Here is a 17,868-nt window from a genome sequence, read left to right as displayed (position 1 = left end):
ATTTCTCAACTTTATTTATACTGCTTGAGTTTTCAAGTAAAGAAAATCTATTTCCCTTCTTTCTTATCTGAAGCTTATTTTAAAAATAATTATGAAGGTCTAACATTGTTATTAACTTCTCAAGGCATCCCTCAACCTAATTGCCTATTTCTCCTGTTTAATTTATTGTGAGAGCATGAACTAACTGATGTTCTAATTTCACTAAGGTTTAACCCAACTTGGCCATGGTATGATTTTTATTCATTACAAGATTTAGCCCAAAACTCTTTAGATAGTAAATTATATTTTTATGAGATATTGGCCTATAAATTTCCTTCAAGTGCTATATTTTTAAGTCTTTTGTTATTTTATTATAGTTTGCCTTATATTCTTGCTCTTTGAAAACTTAATATAGAAGACTAGAGTTATTTAGCCTCTAAAATAAGACATAAAAAGTGAGGAATGTACTGGAAAAATTTTAAATGTTATTAAATTTCATTGATAAAATCTTTTGTGCCTGGAGTCTGTTGCATACTTTACATTTTTCAGGAATTTTAACTAGACTTTTTTATGTGTTGTCTCACAGTTAATAATGAGATGCTGTTGGTATCTGATTAATCTCTTCAGACATCTGTGATGTCTGCCTTCCCCCATTTCCAAATCTCTCTCTCTCTCTCTCTCTCTCTCTCTCTCTCTCTTGCTCTCTCTCTCTCTCTCTCTCTCTCTCTCTCTCTCTCTCTCTCTCTCTCTCTCTCTCTCTCTCCTGTGTGTGTGTGTGTGTGTGTGTGTGTGTGTGTGTGTGTGTGTGTGCATGTGTGGATATATTTCTACCCATGGGTGTGGAAACAGGAGAGTAATGGCATATAATGTCTCCCTCTACAATTTTCTACCTTATTTTTTGAGGCAAGGTCTTCCATCAGAACAAAAGTTCACTGATTCACCTAGCCTGGTGACCATATGTCGTAAGGCTCCTCTTTTCTCAGCCTTCCCAGTGCTGGGGTTACAGACATATGACAAGTATGACACTAAGCCTGATCTCTGTTTTTGTTTCTGTTGTTTTGTTTTGCTGTCTTCCTTTGTTTACATTGTTAGGGTCGGTGTTTTAAATGAGTGCTAGTGGACAAACTCAGGCCCTCCCGATTATATGACAGATGCTTTACCAAATGAACTAACTGTCTTCCCAACCATAGTTTGGCTGTCCTTACCAATTTCACCTAAAAGTGTCAGATACTGTTCTTGTTTTTTTTCTATGCAAAACAAATTATTGATGAGTAAAGAAAATGAAATAGTATTAAATAATACATATAATGATTTATTATATCCATTTTTAAATTTACCTTAATTGTATCCATGAGAGGCCCTTTTTTGAGTACAAGGGGTTGAGGGGAGGAAAGAGGAAGGAACTAGGAGGGCAGGAGGGAGGGAAACCTGTGATAGTGATAGAACAGAATGTAAAGTGAATAAATGAGAGAGAGAGAGAGAGAGAGAGAGAGAGAGAGAGAGAGAGAGAGAGACAGAGAGAGAGAGAGACAGAGACAGAGACAGAGAGAGAGACAGAGAGAAAGAGAGGGGTGGATTTGGACAACTCTGGAGAGAGAGGAAATTATATATATGACACTAAGTTTTATACATAACTAATATTTGGACTTTTAGAGTATCTCCTCTGTTTTGTATAGCACCATCCTTTCTATTTGCTATTTTTCAGTACTTATTTTTGCTTTTAATTTTCTCTAGTTCATTAAGTGTGATTTTTTATGCCAGCCTTGTATGTCTTGAATTGCCTTGTAGTGATTTAATATTGTCTATCATTACTGTATATCAGCAATACCCAATTGTCAATAGGTATTATTTCAAATATGAGAATCCAATCTTAATGAGTGCCCTCTAAAGTTCCAGAATCTTCTGACTATAGCTTTTTTTTGCTTATGAACTTTTCTTCCTTTTATTGCTTCCTTAAGTTAGCATATAAAGTATTAGACTTCATATACACATAAATATATATATATTTATTACATGATTCATACATTAATGATATGTAGCCATATATTCACTATATATTAATACATATACATTATATTCACACACATATTTATAAATATATGCTACATTCCTAAATGGTCTGATGTTTTGACTAGCTATCAACCTGTCAAATTTCTCATTATGGCATAAAAGTACTACATTTTCATCCTCTGTCCCCAAATGATTCTCCCCACTCTGTCAGAAAAGACCCTCTGGAAAGCTTCTCTCACACCCCTGAAGGACCAGAACGAGTCTTTATATAGAAAGCCTCTGATGATCCCCTCTGATCCCCAGGGCCTGCTCTCTTTCAGCAACAAACCTTTGTACAAGTGTTACCTGACTTTGTGCAGTGTGCCAGATGGTTGCTTTTGATGTCCATGTGTGTGATGCAGTGTGTGTATGTGTGTGTGTGTGTGTGTGTGTGTGTGTGTGTGTGTGTGTGTGTACATGCCTGCGTGTGTGGTGGCATTTTCCAGGGAAAATATTTGGTAATACCTCCTGAGGTATTAGACAAGATATTTGGACCTATGATAAGGGATTTTTCACCTAGTGCCTTATCTGTGCTAATGACAAAATGTCCACAAACACGATTAACCAAAAAATACCTTAAATTAACCTCACTTAGTGAATTTCTTCCAGTGTCTTGAGGATGAGATTTTTGAGTTGGAAATCTACAAGTAGTTTCGCAGTGGCAGCAGCCCCTGGGAACATTTTTCTCCTTGCTCTGGCCCTCTGTAACATTTTCAGCAATCCCCAGAATGCAAGGGAGAATCTACAGGCTTTATTTTGATGTCACTTTCATACTGAGGGTCTACAAGTCTCAATGTTACTAAGAAAAGTCTTTCCCTAGGACGACTTCCTCTGGATAACCCATATTACATCTAACCCTTCACTCAGAGATATTTTCAAACCTCAACTGAATTTTCCCAGTATTGTAGAAGGACAATAGTGCCAATATGCTCTCCTTTGCCCTTTAGTATGATGAATTTATACTTGTGGTAATATGGTTTTAGTCATTTGCTATTTGAGACAGGTTATGATTATGTAGCCTAGGCTGCTCTTAAACTGTGATTCTTTTGCCTCAAGTTTGAAAACTGTTGCAGTAGAGCTAGGATGTTAACTTTACCCCTCGACAGCAGAGCATGTAAGAAATGCTAGTTTAAGGGGCAAGCTTTGCCTTGAGGAGCCACTGATGGTGGCTTCACAGAGAGGGAGAGTCACTCGCAACTGGGGATATTGTCACACCAGACTACTATGGGCAGCTCTTATTGAATTCAGTGAAAACAATTCAGTAAGTAATTAAAAGGAGGTCATGGAGTTGGGAGGCAGATGTGATGGAGCTCTTGGGGGATTTAGAAGCAAAGAGTTAAAAATGAAAAAAAATTGTATATATACATGAAATCAACCTATGAAGAAAATAAAAGGTGCATGTTTTGAAAACTGCATTTGCACAGAAAGAGATCATACATCGAAGCCAAGAGACTGTTTTGAATAATTACAGAGAATATATTCCTATGACTCCATTATTGTGAAATATGTAATCATTTAGAAGTTTCAGAAAGATACTGAACTTCAAGTAAGGAGGTAGTCAAGAGTCAGCTGAAGCAAGGGCAGTGTGAACTTTGAAAAGATTACACTGAAATGCAAAGGGAACTGTCTAAATAAATATGAAAGAACAAAGATTAAAAAAAAAAAACCAGCACTAGTGACCCCGTGAAATACAAGCTTGATAAGTTTCTTGATACTAGAAGAAGCCCTATGAATTAAAAAGGAGGGACAGTATTAGCAAGGCTGAAAGAGATGCAGGAGTTTAATGTAACCATGGCCTGATCATTAGAGGTAGGCAAGGGAACTGTTAACAGAAGCAAACACTGATGTTGAAACATAGACAGAAGCAGGTCAATGCTTTGACAGTGGTGTTAGCCAAGCATTGAATATCTCCTAAATACTAATGGGGTAAAGGCTTGGCCCTCAGGGTATGATTGGAAAACTGAAAGATGTTTGGGAGCTGAGGCCTTGCAACAGGCATTGGGTAATCCAGTTTGTCTGTTCTGAAAAGATTCAGCAATCTCAAACTTTCCCTCTTCTACTGTTTCCGGCAGCGTACTACGCAGTTTCCTTAAGCACAGCCAACAGAAACCCAACCCATGGGCTCAATTAACAAGATTTTGAAACCTCCAAAACTGTAAGCCAAATAAAATTCTTATCTTTGTAACTTAATTAGCCCAGGCATTTCATTATTTAATAAAGAAATCAACTCCTAGGAGTGGAATAGCTGGGTCTTGTGGAAGCCCTTTTCCCAGTTTTCTGAGATAGTACCAGATAGATTTCCAAAGTGGCTGTACTAGTTTGCATTCCCACCAACAATGAAGGAGTGTTCCTCTCTCTCCACATCCTTGCCAGCATGTGGTATCCCTTGAATTTTTGATCTTAGCCATTCTGATGGGTGTAAGATGGAATCTCAGAGTTGTTTTGATTTGCATTTCTCTGATGACTAAGGAGGCTGAGCATTTCTTTAAGTGTTTCTCAGCCATTTAATATTCCTCTGTTGAGAATTCTCTGTTTAGTTCCAAGCCCCATTTCTCAATTGGGTTATTTGGTTTGGTGGTGTTTAATTTCTTGAGTTCTTTATATATTTTGGATATTAGATCTTTGTCAGATGAAGGGTTGGTGAAGATCTTTTCCCAGTTTGTAGGCTGTCGCTTTGTTCTCTTGACAGTGTCTTCTGCCTTACAAAAGCTTCTCAGCCTCATGAGGTCCCATTTATTAATTGTTGACCTTAAGGCCTGGGCTGTTGGTGTTCTGTTCAGGAAGTTGTCTCCTGTGCCAATGTGTTCCAGGCTCTTCCCCACTTTTTCTTCTATCTGACTTAGTGTCTCTGATGCTTCAGCACACAACAAGAAAATTTGCTCAACCATGTTCATAGCAGGCTTATTCATAATAGCCAGAACATGGAAACAGCCTATGTGTCCCTCAGTAGAAGAATGGATAGAGAAACTGTGGTACATTTACACTATGGAATACTACTCAGCTATTAAAAACAAGGAATTCCCAAAATTTGTGGACAAATGGATTGAACTAGACATGATCATAATGAGTGAGTTAACCCAGAAGCAGAAAGACTCAAATGGTATATACTCACTTATATCTGCATATTAGCCCAAGGGGCATGTCCCATGAAAGTCTTCACTAACAGGAAACTGGGACAGAGGGGAGGACATCCTATTGGGACTCTAGATGAGAGAAGCATGGGAGAATGGCAAAGTTGAAGGATCCAGAGGATCCTAGAAACCTACAAGAAGAACATTATGATAGGCAGATTTTGGCTCAGGGGTCCTGCTCAAAATATGGCACCAGCCAAGGACAATACAGGCCGTAAGCTTCAAACCCCTACCCAGATCTAGCCAATGGACAGGACATTCTCCACAGTTGAATGGAGAGTGGGATATGACTTTCACACGTACTCTGGTGCCTCATATTTGACCATGTCCCCTGAATGGGGAGACCTGGTGGCACTCAGAGGAAGGACAGCAGGTTACCAAGAAGAGACTTGATATTCTATGAGTATATACAGGGGGAGGAAGTCCCTCTCAGTCACAGTCATAGGGGAAGGGAGTAAGGAGAAAATGGGAAGGAGGGAGGAATGAGAGGATACAAGGGAGGAGATAACCATTGAGATGTAATATGAATAAATTAATAAAAGAAAATTTAATTTAAAAAAGAAATCAACTCCCGTGGATTCAGAAAAATTATTAATACTTATCCAGTTATGATCCTGCAAAGAATCTAAACTTTGAGTGACCTAAGATTTATTTTCCATGATAATAGAAACAACAAAAATGGGATCTGAAATTGTTGGATACCTATCTATTCTATAATCAAAAAGAAATATTTTAAAATGGAGTTTGACAGAGAATGATGATCGTGAGCAGGATAAATAGAATGATCCAGAGGGTCCTAGAAACCTACAAGAAAAACATTATGATGGTCAGATCTGGGCCAAAGGTCCTGCTCAAACTATGGAACCAGCCAAGAACAAAACATGCAATAAATTATGCCTGCATCTGGCCTGATATACCATGATCGGCCAATGGACAGGATATTCTCCACCATTGAGTGGAGAGTAGGGACTTTCACAAGAACTCTGGTGCCCCATTTTTGTCCATGTCCCCTGGATGGGGAGGCCTGGTGGCATTCAGAAGAAGGATAGCAGGCTACCAAGAAGAGACTTGATACCCTCTGAGCATATAGAGGTGGAGGAGGTCCCCCTCAGTCACAGTCATAGGGGAGGGGAGTAAGGGAAAAAAGGAAGGGAGGGAGGGAGGAATGGGAGGATATAAGGGACGGGCTAATTATTTAGATGTAATATGAATAAATTAATAAAATATTTTAAAAAGAATGCAGTGTCTGTCAAGATGGAAACACTCTGTGATACAGCATGTTATGGGAGAGAGAAATGCAATTGTAATATAAGCAGCTACACATTTAAATGAGAACCTTGAAGGATAGATTGGAATTGCCTCCTCACTCCTATAGTAATGGTAAAGGTTAATGAGATAATCTAATTGCTTAGTGCATAGATTAAAAAGTACAAATAAAACAGTAAAGTTATAGATCAGCAAACGGTGTTTGCTATATAAAAAAGATTAAAAAATGAGTCTCCATAAAAAGCCTTTGGGTAAATGTTCTGTTGTCTATATGACATTAGGGAGACATTGAAAAATTAGGTGAAGAAATAAGACCTCATAGTAGAATATCAGGTTGGCATATTGAATTAATACCAAGGAAATAGCTAAGGCTTGTGGAAAGGTGACCAGTGAGCCATGAATGCATTTCAGAGGATGAGGAAGGGCAGGAGAGCTGCTGAAGAGGATGCTTCGCCAAGTCAACATTCAGAGTGTTATTAGGAAGAAAAGAATATCCAAATTAAGAAAGAACAACTCACATATTATAATCATGATATAATTATGATACAGAAACCATTGCAACCTGTAGAAGAGCATCTCAGCAGTGTGGTGGTGCCACTCAGCTCACAGATGGTTCAGGTGGACTAAAGTGTCTTTGTGAAGACATTTCTGGGGAAGTAGGCACTGTGAGGAGCTAAGAAATGACTGATGGATGAAGAGCAATGAACAAAAGCCATTTTGGTTTTGTGTTTTTAAGTACAAGAGAAGGAAACTCCACTTTCTTTTTTTTTAAGATTGATTTATTTGTTTATTGTATATGAGTGCTTTATCTGCAGAAGAGGGCATCAGATAGGTGGTTGTGAGGCACCATGTGGTTGCTGGGAATTGAACTCAGGACCTCTGGAAGAGCAGGCAGCACTCTTAACCACTGAGCCATCTCTCAAGCCCTGAAACTCCACTTTCGAACAAGAAGGAAATGTGTACTGGTTTTAAGATGACGGATGCAAGAAATCACACACTGAGTGGACCAAGGCTGTCACTCATTCTCTTTGAATATATTATAATCTTGAAGGAATTAGACTCTTACTTAAAGGACACAAACTTAGGACTTTTGTAGCATCTGGTACTTAGAAGGAATCTAAATAAGTTTAATGTAATGGTAAAGACTAATGTCCCAAAAGCTGGTTTAACAGGAGGAATGCTGAAGAAAGTGTACTAAATGAAGTGGAGGAGTGCCCTAACAATGGGATGGAACAAGAGTGCAATACTTTTTATTGCTGCCTTCAGAGTATTTTTGAAGCTGTGACAGCTGACCACACTTGCACCACATTCTCCTCTTGCATCACACACACACACACACACACACACACACACACACACACACACACACACACGTCACCCTCTATTAAACATCGGCCGAGGTTGATTTATGTCAAGATGTCCTCCAAAATTATATTTTCTACTTACTATATTTGAAAGCAAATTGCTTATTTTTCCTTTACTTTTCTGTTATCAAAAATACTTTCTACTTCCATTATTCTAATCTCTTGATATTACACTCCTTGTGCTGTTTTCCCCAATGTCATTTTAGTAATTTCCTGACTCATAATGGAAAGAAACTCTAGTCATGCTCTTAGAGCTAAGAGCACACGCTATTAATGTCTAAAAATGTCTACACGGTCAGGTTCTTGGGAAGGTTGAATCCCAGACTTTAAAAGCACTCACAGACTTGCAACAATGCTTTGCAAAGCCTCTGAACAATTCAGAGTAACCACTAACCCAGGAAACTTAAATGTAAATGGTGAAAACATATACTAATCTTTATAAGCACGTGCCCATCTTTAAATCGTTAAAAATCAGTAACTGAAGGCAATGATTATGGGAAAAACAGAAGGGCACGAAGCACACAGGGAGGTCATTTCTAGAAGCAGTGAACCTGCAAGTTATAATTCAGACTTTTTAATTGCATACATTAAATTTGGTCAAACTTTTCTTTGTAATGCAGAAAAAATTCAAGACCTAGAGAGATCTCCAAAATGAGTGATTATGGACCAGGAAGAAATTAAAATATATAGATAGAAGTGGAAAACATTGTTAATGACATAGAAAGGTATTGACTGGACACAATGGTTTTAAGTTTTGTAAATAAAACTTCATACCCAATATATAGCATATGGTACAAAAAATAGTAATATATGTTGAGGTTTTACTCAATGTAAAGTAAAATAGTCGAAAAATATAACTCAAAAAAGGGAAATGGGGGTGAATAAGGCAACGAAATCATTCCTGAAAGATTTTTTTTTGTATCTGAAGTAGAATAAAATACAATTGATTTATTCATAGAATCTGATCATTTTAAAACCTATCACAAGTACAAAATTCATAGTTACAACTAAAAAGCTTTAGAGTATGTGGAAGACAAAACTAAAAAGACTTCATGTTCAAAAAGGAATAAACAAAAGTAAAATGGAAAACTGATTGTAAAAAAAAAAAAACCATAGCCATGACAGACTTAAAATAATAATGGATATATTATCTGATGTATCTGGATAAAATACTCAGGTAAAACAAAACCTTAAACTTAGTTAAATGATATTCATAAATAATACGCTTTAAACTTAGGAACATCAAAGTTCTAAAGGATAAAAAATGGATTTAATTCTCCTTACCAATAATTAAAATAAGAAAGGATGCCTGAGGGACGTGGGGGGCGGGTCTCAGGAGGTGCTGTCTATAGAAGGAGTTAATATAGTTTGTGAGACTCCATTTAGCCTCTGAAAATTGTCATTAAAAGCTGAGTCTAATGCAAACTCCTGTCTGTCTTCTGATTCATGAAGCCTTTCTTGCATGCACTTCAGCCATGGTGTCATGTAACATCTGCCCCTCACCAACGGATGAACTAATGAGTCTACCTCCATCACCTTAGAAGTTTTTTTATATATAATTAATTGCTTTGCATTTTTCATCCCTTCAATTATTAAGAATGTTGACCTTGCATATAAATGTGATCTAGTAAAAGTCAATTTATCCTCTTTGAATCCCAGATTTCTCAACTATAACATGAGTTTAGAAGGTGTTTTCTTTTGGAGGAATTGTTTTGAGGATTAAATGATGTAAGTCAGGCCTGAGCTCCATTTGGCTCCATCACTATTTAAGTTTTCATATTTGTGATGTGTAGCTTCTACACTTCCAGATTGTATGTGTTTCCTGCTTTCTCTTTTAGCCACTCATGGACGTGTCTAGAACATCACAATCATTCTTCGTTAAGAGTTTTAAATAGCCTAGTCTATATTTTGTCTTTTTTTTTCTTGGTTTCTATATTAATTTGTTTGGGTGATGTAAGCCTGAATAAATATTGTGCCAACAGATAAACCGTTCTGAGCCTAGTTATTTTCTTCACAGGCACAAATCGGTGTTTCCATAATTAATCACCTTAACACCTGATTCAGATGTTTTGATTTGTTATATGAGGAGCTAATCAAGGTAAGGAGCACCAGTTGATTCTCTATTTAGGTCAGGTGGGTTTACAGCAAAGACATCTTTTCCGGTTCCAGATGTGGTGCAACCTAGACCATTGGTTACATCATCCTGATATTTAAAGACAGGGCACATCTCTGCAGATGCTTTGATTGTGATCAAGAGGGATGTAGATGACAGCAGAAGGTGGTAACGAAAACAAAAGCCTTAGGCAAAGCAGCACCCATCAAGGCCCTCAACGTGTTCATTTTTGTGTCTCTGTTATTCTAAATTACTTTCAAACAGCAGAAGACTAAGCTATTGTTACCTTTCACGATTTCTATTTCAGTTGATCCGTTATAAGAGGTTCCAGTAAACGTTCTTGGTATTTTCGTCCTCAGACCAGTTCCACACTCACAGCACAGAATGTGCACACAAAGTTCTTCATTTAAAATCACAGAGGTCTGTTGTCATTTGTCATAATTTGTCTTTTTTGATTATTTTAACCAGAAGGCCTAAAGTAAAAATTTCATGTAATCAAATTTAATTGAAGGATTTGCGTTATAGCCACGAAAGGACAGATTTTGGAGAACCACTTAAAGACTCTCAGATCTTTCATCACCTGAATTTTAATTAGGAAAATAGAAGTTGGTTTCTCTGTCAGAGCGCTCTGCCCCACAGACAAGGCCCTACTACTAAACATCAGCAAGCCTAGGACACAAGGGTTTCTAATTAAAAAAAAAAACTTCATTAAAGAAATGGTGCTTTGCATGTTGCTCTGTTTTATCACCAATGAAAGAAGATAATGAGAATTATTGTTTTTATAGGGAGAAAACAAATATGACTATATTTAATTCTGTGTGTACGTATATATATGTGTGTGTGTATGTATGTATGTATGTATGTATGTATGTGTATATGGTATTTGACTATGTTATAGGATTTTTATGTTAGAAATACTAGTGAGGTTTATTAGAACAAAAGTTAAATACCTAAAAGCATTTTATTTACCAAAATATTAGCTCCTGACACTCATACTAATGTTTTGTTTTAGCTTTTCCTTTTCATTGTGTTTACATGTATGCTGATTATCACTAATCGGTAAAATCATTGGTTGGTCACCTTTAGGAAATGGACTGTCAAATTTTTAAACCTTTCATTTTCAGGTGGAATTCATAAACCAGCAACATTATTTGTTAGGAGTCCTCTATATGAAATGTTAACTATTGTAGCTGAGCAAGTAGGTGTTAAGAGAATTATTTAGAAGTACAATAACATAAATGTATATGTAAAAAATAAAATATATTAAATACATAAATAAAAGAAGGTTTGTTGTTGTTTTGTTTGTTGTTTGTTATTCTAGTGAAATGGGAATAAAGATAATGCCTATGATTCCTGATGCTGTTCTTTGGGTTGCAGGAGAAGAGCCACCTCGTGTGTGAGCTGGTGTGGATCTGTCTTGGCTGTGTTATTCTTAGGGAATTATATAAGCTGAGGGGCCACGACTTTCATTGCAGGAAGCAGAGGCCATTTTGTTCTATCTTTGCAGCTCTCGTGCCTGTCGCACAGGAGGATTTCAAGATAGTAATTGCATTAATAAATATGACATGGACATGCTTCCTACAGGCACGTTTTGTATTCTAGTGTAGTTCTGTTGAAAAAATGTTTTCCTCTTTTTTCCCCCAAACAGACACATGAATGAGGTCACCTAACGTGGCTCTCATTCTCTGACCTGTTCTTTGTCTACCCCGAATTTTTTCTCATGATTTAGCCTTAATATAAGGAAAAGCAGAAATCCTTCAAAGTTCATTCTAAGGGTGCCACGGATGTTTTAGCTCTCTACTTTTACACACCAGTTTGTGATATTCCTGTTCAGACAACCTCACAAATATTTTAAAAGGCTTCTGTATGTTTTTATGCTGTATGTAAATTTGGTGATGCTCCGTGCATTTTATTAGGATGAACTGACAATGAACCCACTGACACCTGATCGTTTATCTTCCTAGCTATGCTCTGTCTGGCACTGCACCCTCCACATAAGGATTCAGTGAGTGGCTTATTGATGAGCTCTGCAGATAGAACAGATCTGTGCCCAAAAATAGAATCGAAGGACAACTGGAATGACACAGTACTTAATTTGAGTCAGTACATAAGAGTAGTCACTTCAGAACTCTTGCATGAACAGCGTGATAGAGGACATATAAGGCATAGTTCCGTAAATACCATCTTGCTTTGATATGAGGTCAGTGACACAATAGCCTAAGTTAGCCACCCCATGCTTCAGGAGTAACAGAAGGCTGGGATTGAGGAAGCTATTTTATCTGAGAAGTAAGAGTTTACAAAATAAATCGGTCATTAATTTTCATATGGGAATTCTTTGCCATCTTTATGACCATGTCAGCAATTATTCAAAACCAATGTAGCGAGCAGTGGTCTTTTGTGGCTTTAATGCAATAATCTATCAGGACCTGTGGCAAACTCAAAGAAATGCCCAGCTCAGCATAAAACTTGATACTTAGTTTTAATTACTCTAGTAATATTATTTACAAAAAAGATTTACCATAAAAGCACACCCTTGTCAACTAATATAGTTTTGTCTAATACGTAAACTTCAGAAATCTCATACTCTTTCCAGATATTAGTGATTAGTCAAGTTGATAAATGTAGTTATTGTACTTAATTAAAGAGTAATATTTATACACATAAAGAAATAAGTAGTCATGTTCAATAAACCAAAGAACCATGCTATTCACAGGTATAAAGTCAGTTATACACAGAAAATGAACAAACATTGCCAACCATTTTTATATTCACATAGTTTTTCAGTAGTTTGTAACCGTGGCTATCAATTGAGAATCTGAGCTCATGGGGCCAAACTGAAGGGTATGCTCTTTTCAAAAGCATTCACTTAGAAGGTCTATACGTTAATGAATATGCAGTTTGGAAACTGAAATGATCCTTAAATGCTAAAGCTTTCTTTCAGTACAGTCTCATAATAGGAACAGAATTAGGATCGGTGTCCATCACCTTTCAGTTAGCGATGCAAGTTGCAGGATCACATGATTCTTGCAATCCTACTATGTGGATTTATTTTGAGTTACTCATGAGTCAAGAGAATGATCTTATAAATAGGCAATCATTGTCTTTTTCTCCACTTAGGAGCAAATGGTCCTCATTTTGAAGGCTTTATAATAATTTACCATTAATTTCAAGAATGACATTTAATTTCCCATGTTAGAGTGGGCAGGGAGAGCAGGGGACTGTCTCTGACATGAACTCTAGTGCCTGAGATTTGATCACTTTTCTTTGTTGGGGTCAAGAAGGGGGCTTTCAGGCATACAAAGGAAGGGGAAGCAGGCTATCCTGATGAGAACAGATAGGCTGTGGTCAGAAGGTGGGGGAAGGAGGGCTCTCTCCCTGTCAGAGGTCTAGGAGAGGGAGAGTGCAAACAGAAGATAGGTGTGATGGGATAACAATTGGGATATAATGTGAATAATGCATTTAAGAAAAAAAGAATGGCATTTCAAACCCTTGAGGTGATGAATACAGAGCACGGCTGAATGATTTGACTTATTGAGTCTTCAATGTAATCATACAGATGTTTCTTATCTTTTTCAGATGAAGTCAGGCTTTGGAAAGGTTAATCAAACAGATGCCGTAGAGCTTATGTCATACCAGACCTTGAACTCAATATGTTCATTACCAAGTCCTTTCAATTAGCTATAATGCTGCTTCTAGTCCCTAAAAGTCTTTAGAGATATCCTTATAGGTGTAAGACCTATATTTGAGTATGTATATTTGGCTGCCATTAACTTAGAAGCATCATTTGGATCCTTATCTTAACACTCTATCACAGATTATTTTACATTTTTTATTACAACCTATTTATATATCATAATGGCCAGTCATTCTGAGAAGTACGGGCATGGAGCACAACCAATCCTATAAAGTCAGTGTTTCTAGAACATTCCTCTCAGTGAGAAGAGACAAATGTTAAAAATAAATGTGATTTAAAAATTCAAGCAGGACAGGGAGGAGACAAAGAAATTAGGGAATCCATTTAAGACTAGAGGAGAAAGAAGAATTTAAGAAAGCCACACTTAGTTCAACCCCTAAGCAAGGTAATAGAGAGGACAGGCCTTGACATTGACAAGAGACAAGTCTGAGATTGCCAGCTGCTGGGTGAGTTACACAAGTAAGGATGTGTCTGTGCTGGAGAGGAAGACCAGTTACGGTAGTAGGAAAGAGAAAGTATGGCGCCATACTAGACAGAGATGGAACATTTGGGTGATTTAGAAGAGGGGATTAAAAGATTTGTGGGGGGAACAGGATAAGAGGCAGCTAGGCAGTGAGGCAGGAGGCCATAGCAACAGCTAAGGCAGAGAAGTGAGTTTCTGCTTGCCATCACAAAGAGATGCTAATGACTCAGTAGGAATGCTAAGATGCAGGGTATGAAGCTGAATGTATTTTAAGGGTGGTTAGAGAAGATTGGATTGGAGTAATGAGAATATGTTGAATCAGTAGCTGATGGTGTCTTATCTTCTGCATCCTATGAAGTTAGTAGAAGATTGCCATCATCCAAAAAACAAAAGAAAACAAAACAAACAAACAAACAAAAAACACTGAGAAGTGCTGGAGGGCTGTAAAAAGTTCACTTTTTATTATGTATGTATACATATATGTAATATATATCAGGGCTGCTGTAACTGTTGATCATGCAAGGGGAGTTATCAATAAGGCAACTACTAGGCAGTGGTGATGTACTCCTTTAATTCCAGCACTTGGGGGCAGAAGCAAGTAGATCTCTGTGAGTTCCAGCCTGCTCTACAGAGAGAGGTCTAGGACAAAAGAAGGAAGAAGAGGAGGAGAGGAAGGAGGAGGAGGAGGAGGGAGAGGAGGAGGAGGAACAAAGAGAGGATGAGGAGGCAGCTCATGATATGTAAAGTGATAAACACTCAAAATCTGAAAGCATGAAGGTGGGTTTTTAGGCACAAATAGAAAATAAGGTGCTGGAGATTTAGAAAATAGGATAGATTTTTGAGGATATAGTACTAGATCTCTAACTGTAGACGTCAGATAAATTAGAAAGCAGAGTGGGAAAATGGAGAGCCTAGCCACTGAAAGCGGGGAAACAGAAAAATATGTTTCAAGAAAGAGACAGCGGTTAGGCATATTAGGTCTTGCCAGTTGCTAAGGATGAGAAAGACAGCTAACCCTAAACACTAGTTTGTTTTCTGAGGGTCACTCGATTCCTTGGCATGCAGTTTTAGTTAGTCATTAACTTCTAAGCCTAAGAGGAAAACATGTATATAGAGCAATATTTACTTTCCACTTTTTGTTTTTGATATAGGGTCTCTTTATGTATCCTGGACATCCTAGAACTTACTTTGTAGACCAGGCTGAATTTAAACTTACAGAGATACTTCTGGCTCTTCCTCTTAAATGTTGGGTTAAAGGCATATGCCACCACACCTTTGCATTCTTAATGTATTTATAAAGATGAAAATGTGATTATCGCAAAAGTACTACATGTGATATAGTTTACCTGTTCAAATTAAGAACTTTTTATTAAATAGCAAGCTCAAATTTCAAGAGTTTTATTTCAGGACACACACTGATTGACAGAACCTTCGAAAGAATAATTGCTAGACCAAAAAAAATCAACTGTAAGGTTTGAATATGAAATGCCCTTCCCAAGTTTATTCTTAAACATATATTTTCTGGATTTGGGCACTATTTTGTAGACTCTTGGAAGTGGAGAGCTGGCTGGCAGAAGTTCTATAGTGACTGGCTTTTGGATATTAGAGCTGGTTCCTGGTTGTAGTAATATTCTGGTGGTTCCTGATGTGCAGGAATGTGAACACACGCCACCAAATGTGTTTGCAGTCACGAACAGTGCTGTCTTACTCTGCATACATGGTGGTCAGCCATGCCAAATTCTGCCATGTCAGAAATCCTGTGCTTAGGCTGTATGCTGTGACCTTCGAGTTGCTGACCTTTTTTAATTTTTTAATTTGATGATCTACTTAGTTATATAGTTTTATTAGGTATAAAATGTTTAGATCATAAATAAACATTAAGTTAACACGAAGGAGCAGTATATTAGAAAATATATTCTAGAATCTGAGTATTTTTCAACAATTAAAATCACACTCCATAACAACAGGTAAAAATAATAGTAGAAAGGAAAGAAATGTGTATGTACTATATATTATGTTTGCTCTTTGTATATGGCACACAGATGTTATGCAGCTCTAAATAAATTATGTAAATCTAGAACATTATGTACAAGCATAGTATATACATGGTTATATAATATCTATTTATATGAGGTGCACATGACATTAACAGAATAGATACAGTGAATGTGAGAATATGAAAAACGTGATCTGTAGTATAGATACAGTACATTGCAATCTTATAATATTTGTTATTATATTTTTCATTTATACATAATGCTAAGTACTACACAAAATACAATTTTAAAATCTCATGGGTAGAAACGCAGATCAGTGTACATGTGTGTGCACATACTAATGGAATCTGAGAGGGGGAATAAGATCATCTGGAGCTGGCCCATTGTTGACTTCCTGGTGTTGGTACAGAACCCCATTCAGGCGTCTGCACCAGCAGTTGCCTTGTCTCTATTTCCTGCACACACACCCCAAAGCCCATCTTTCCTAGCTCCATGTGTAAAATTTTCAGTTCACATATTTAAGAACAGTACAATTCACACTCTGCAATGATTTAGACATAAATTTCTGTCTCTAGTCTTTCTGCATTCCATGGGCTGCTCGAGTCTGGTTCATGGGAAAGATTCCCAAGTGTTATTTTGTTGTTGTTGTTGTTGTTGGAAGAAGCAAGGGAAAAAGGAATGTCTTGGATTAATTCTTTAGACCGTTCTTCTATCCAGATTTCTTTTCTTTTCATATCCTTTTCTGCCTCTGGTATTAGTGTGGTCCTTAAAAAAAAAAAGCCTGGAACTATTCATTCCTAAATGATTCACTAAATAAAAGAATTTCTTTTATTTCTTTCTAAAAATTATTTAATCTCATTTTTTTTAAAAAGCTAGAAAATATCTTTGGAAATCTTTTATCACTTCAAAAATGTTTAACAAGTGCAATCTTCATAAACATTTGAAGGAATAGGTAACATTTTCATGAAGCATTTTATTTTTTAATTTGTATTACTTGTAATACTACTATATCATTTCTCCCTTCTCTTTCCTCCCACCAATGAAGCACATTATTTGAAAGATTTTCCCATTTTAAGGTACCACCACCACCACCACCTTTTGTTCTTTCTTTCTTTCTTTCTTTCTTTCTTTCTTTCTTTCTTTCTTTCTTTTTTCTTTCTCTCTTCCTTCCTTCCTTACTCTCTCCCTCCCTCCTTCTCTCTTTCTTTCTTTCTTTTTTCTTTCATTCTTTTTCTTCTTCTTCTTCTTCCTCTCTTCCTCCTCCTCTTCCTCTTCCTCCTCCTCCTCCTCCTTCTGGTGTTTTGACACAGAGTTTCTCTGTGTAGACTATTCCGTCCTGAACTTGCTTTGTAGACCAGACTGGCCTCCAACTCCCAGAGATTCGCCAGCCTCTGTTGGCCCAAGTGCTGGGATTACAGGCACAAGCCATATACTTAAACAGAATCTTCCTGTGATTTCTAATAAAAACACTTTGTTGATCTATCCCCTTTAGACTACTCTGTAACTGTTATTCCACATTATTTGGTGTCTGCCCTTCTTGGGCCTCAGTCACCCAGTTTTGGCACGCATCTGCTATGTTAGTGTAGGGAGAGACCTTTGCTTTTGTGTCTCACCAAGTTGCCTTCTGAAGGGATCCTCTTAGCTCCCTGTGACAGAAAGTCTTTGCCTGAAGTTAACCTATGATATTTCCTTCTACTTTGTTTTGTCGTGTTTAGAACTGAGGCCAGTTCTAAACTGAGATCTCCTTTCACCTTATGAAAAAGGTTCCTAAGTAAAATCTGTTTTGGCATCTTGCTGTTTGTCTCTGATCTT

At 37.2% G+C, this 17,868-nt stretch overlaps 1 protein-coding gene across 1 annotated transcript in view; it reads left to right on the top strand.

The window, feature by feature from the left end:
- Positions 1-17,868, top strand: part of LOC311604348 (uncharacterized protein) — a 349,080-nt gene that overhangs the window by 85,983 nt on the left and 245,229 nt on the right. Inside the window, exon 5 of the mRNA XM_084794122.1 lies at positions 9,807-9,887. The gene's annotated coding sequence lies outside the window, so the exon portion shown is untranslated. The remainder of the gene's footprint in view (positions 1-9,806; positions 9,888-17,868) is intronic.

Source organism: Acomys minous, assembly GCF_964271855.1.
Source record: "Acomys minous genome assembly, chromosome: 9".
Lineage (NCBI taxonomy): Eukaryota > Metazoa > Chordata > Mammalia > Rodentia > Muridae > Acomys > Acomys minous.
Note: the sequence above shows the minus strand (reverse complement) of the source record. Positions and strands in the feature narration are given on the sequence as shown.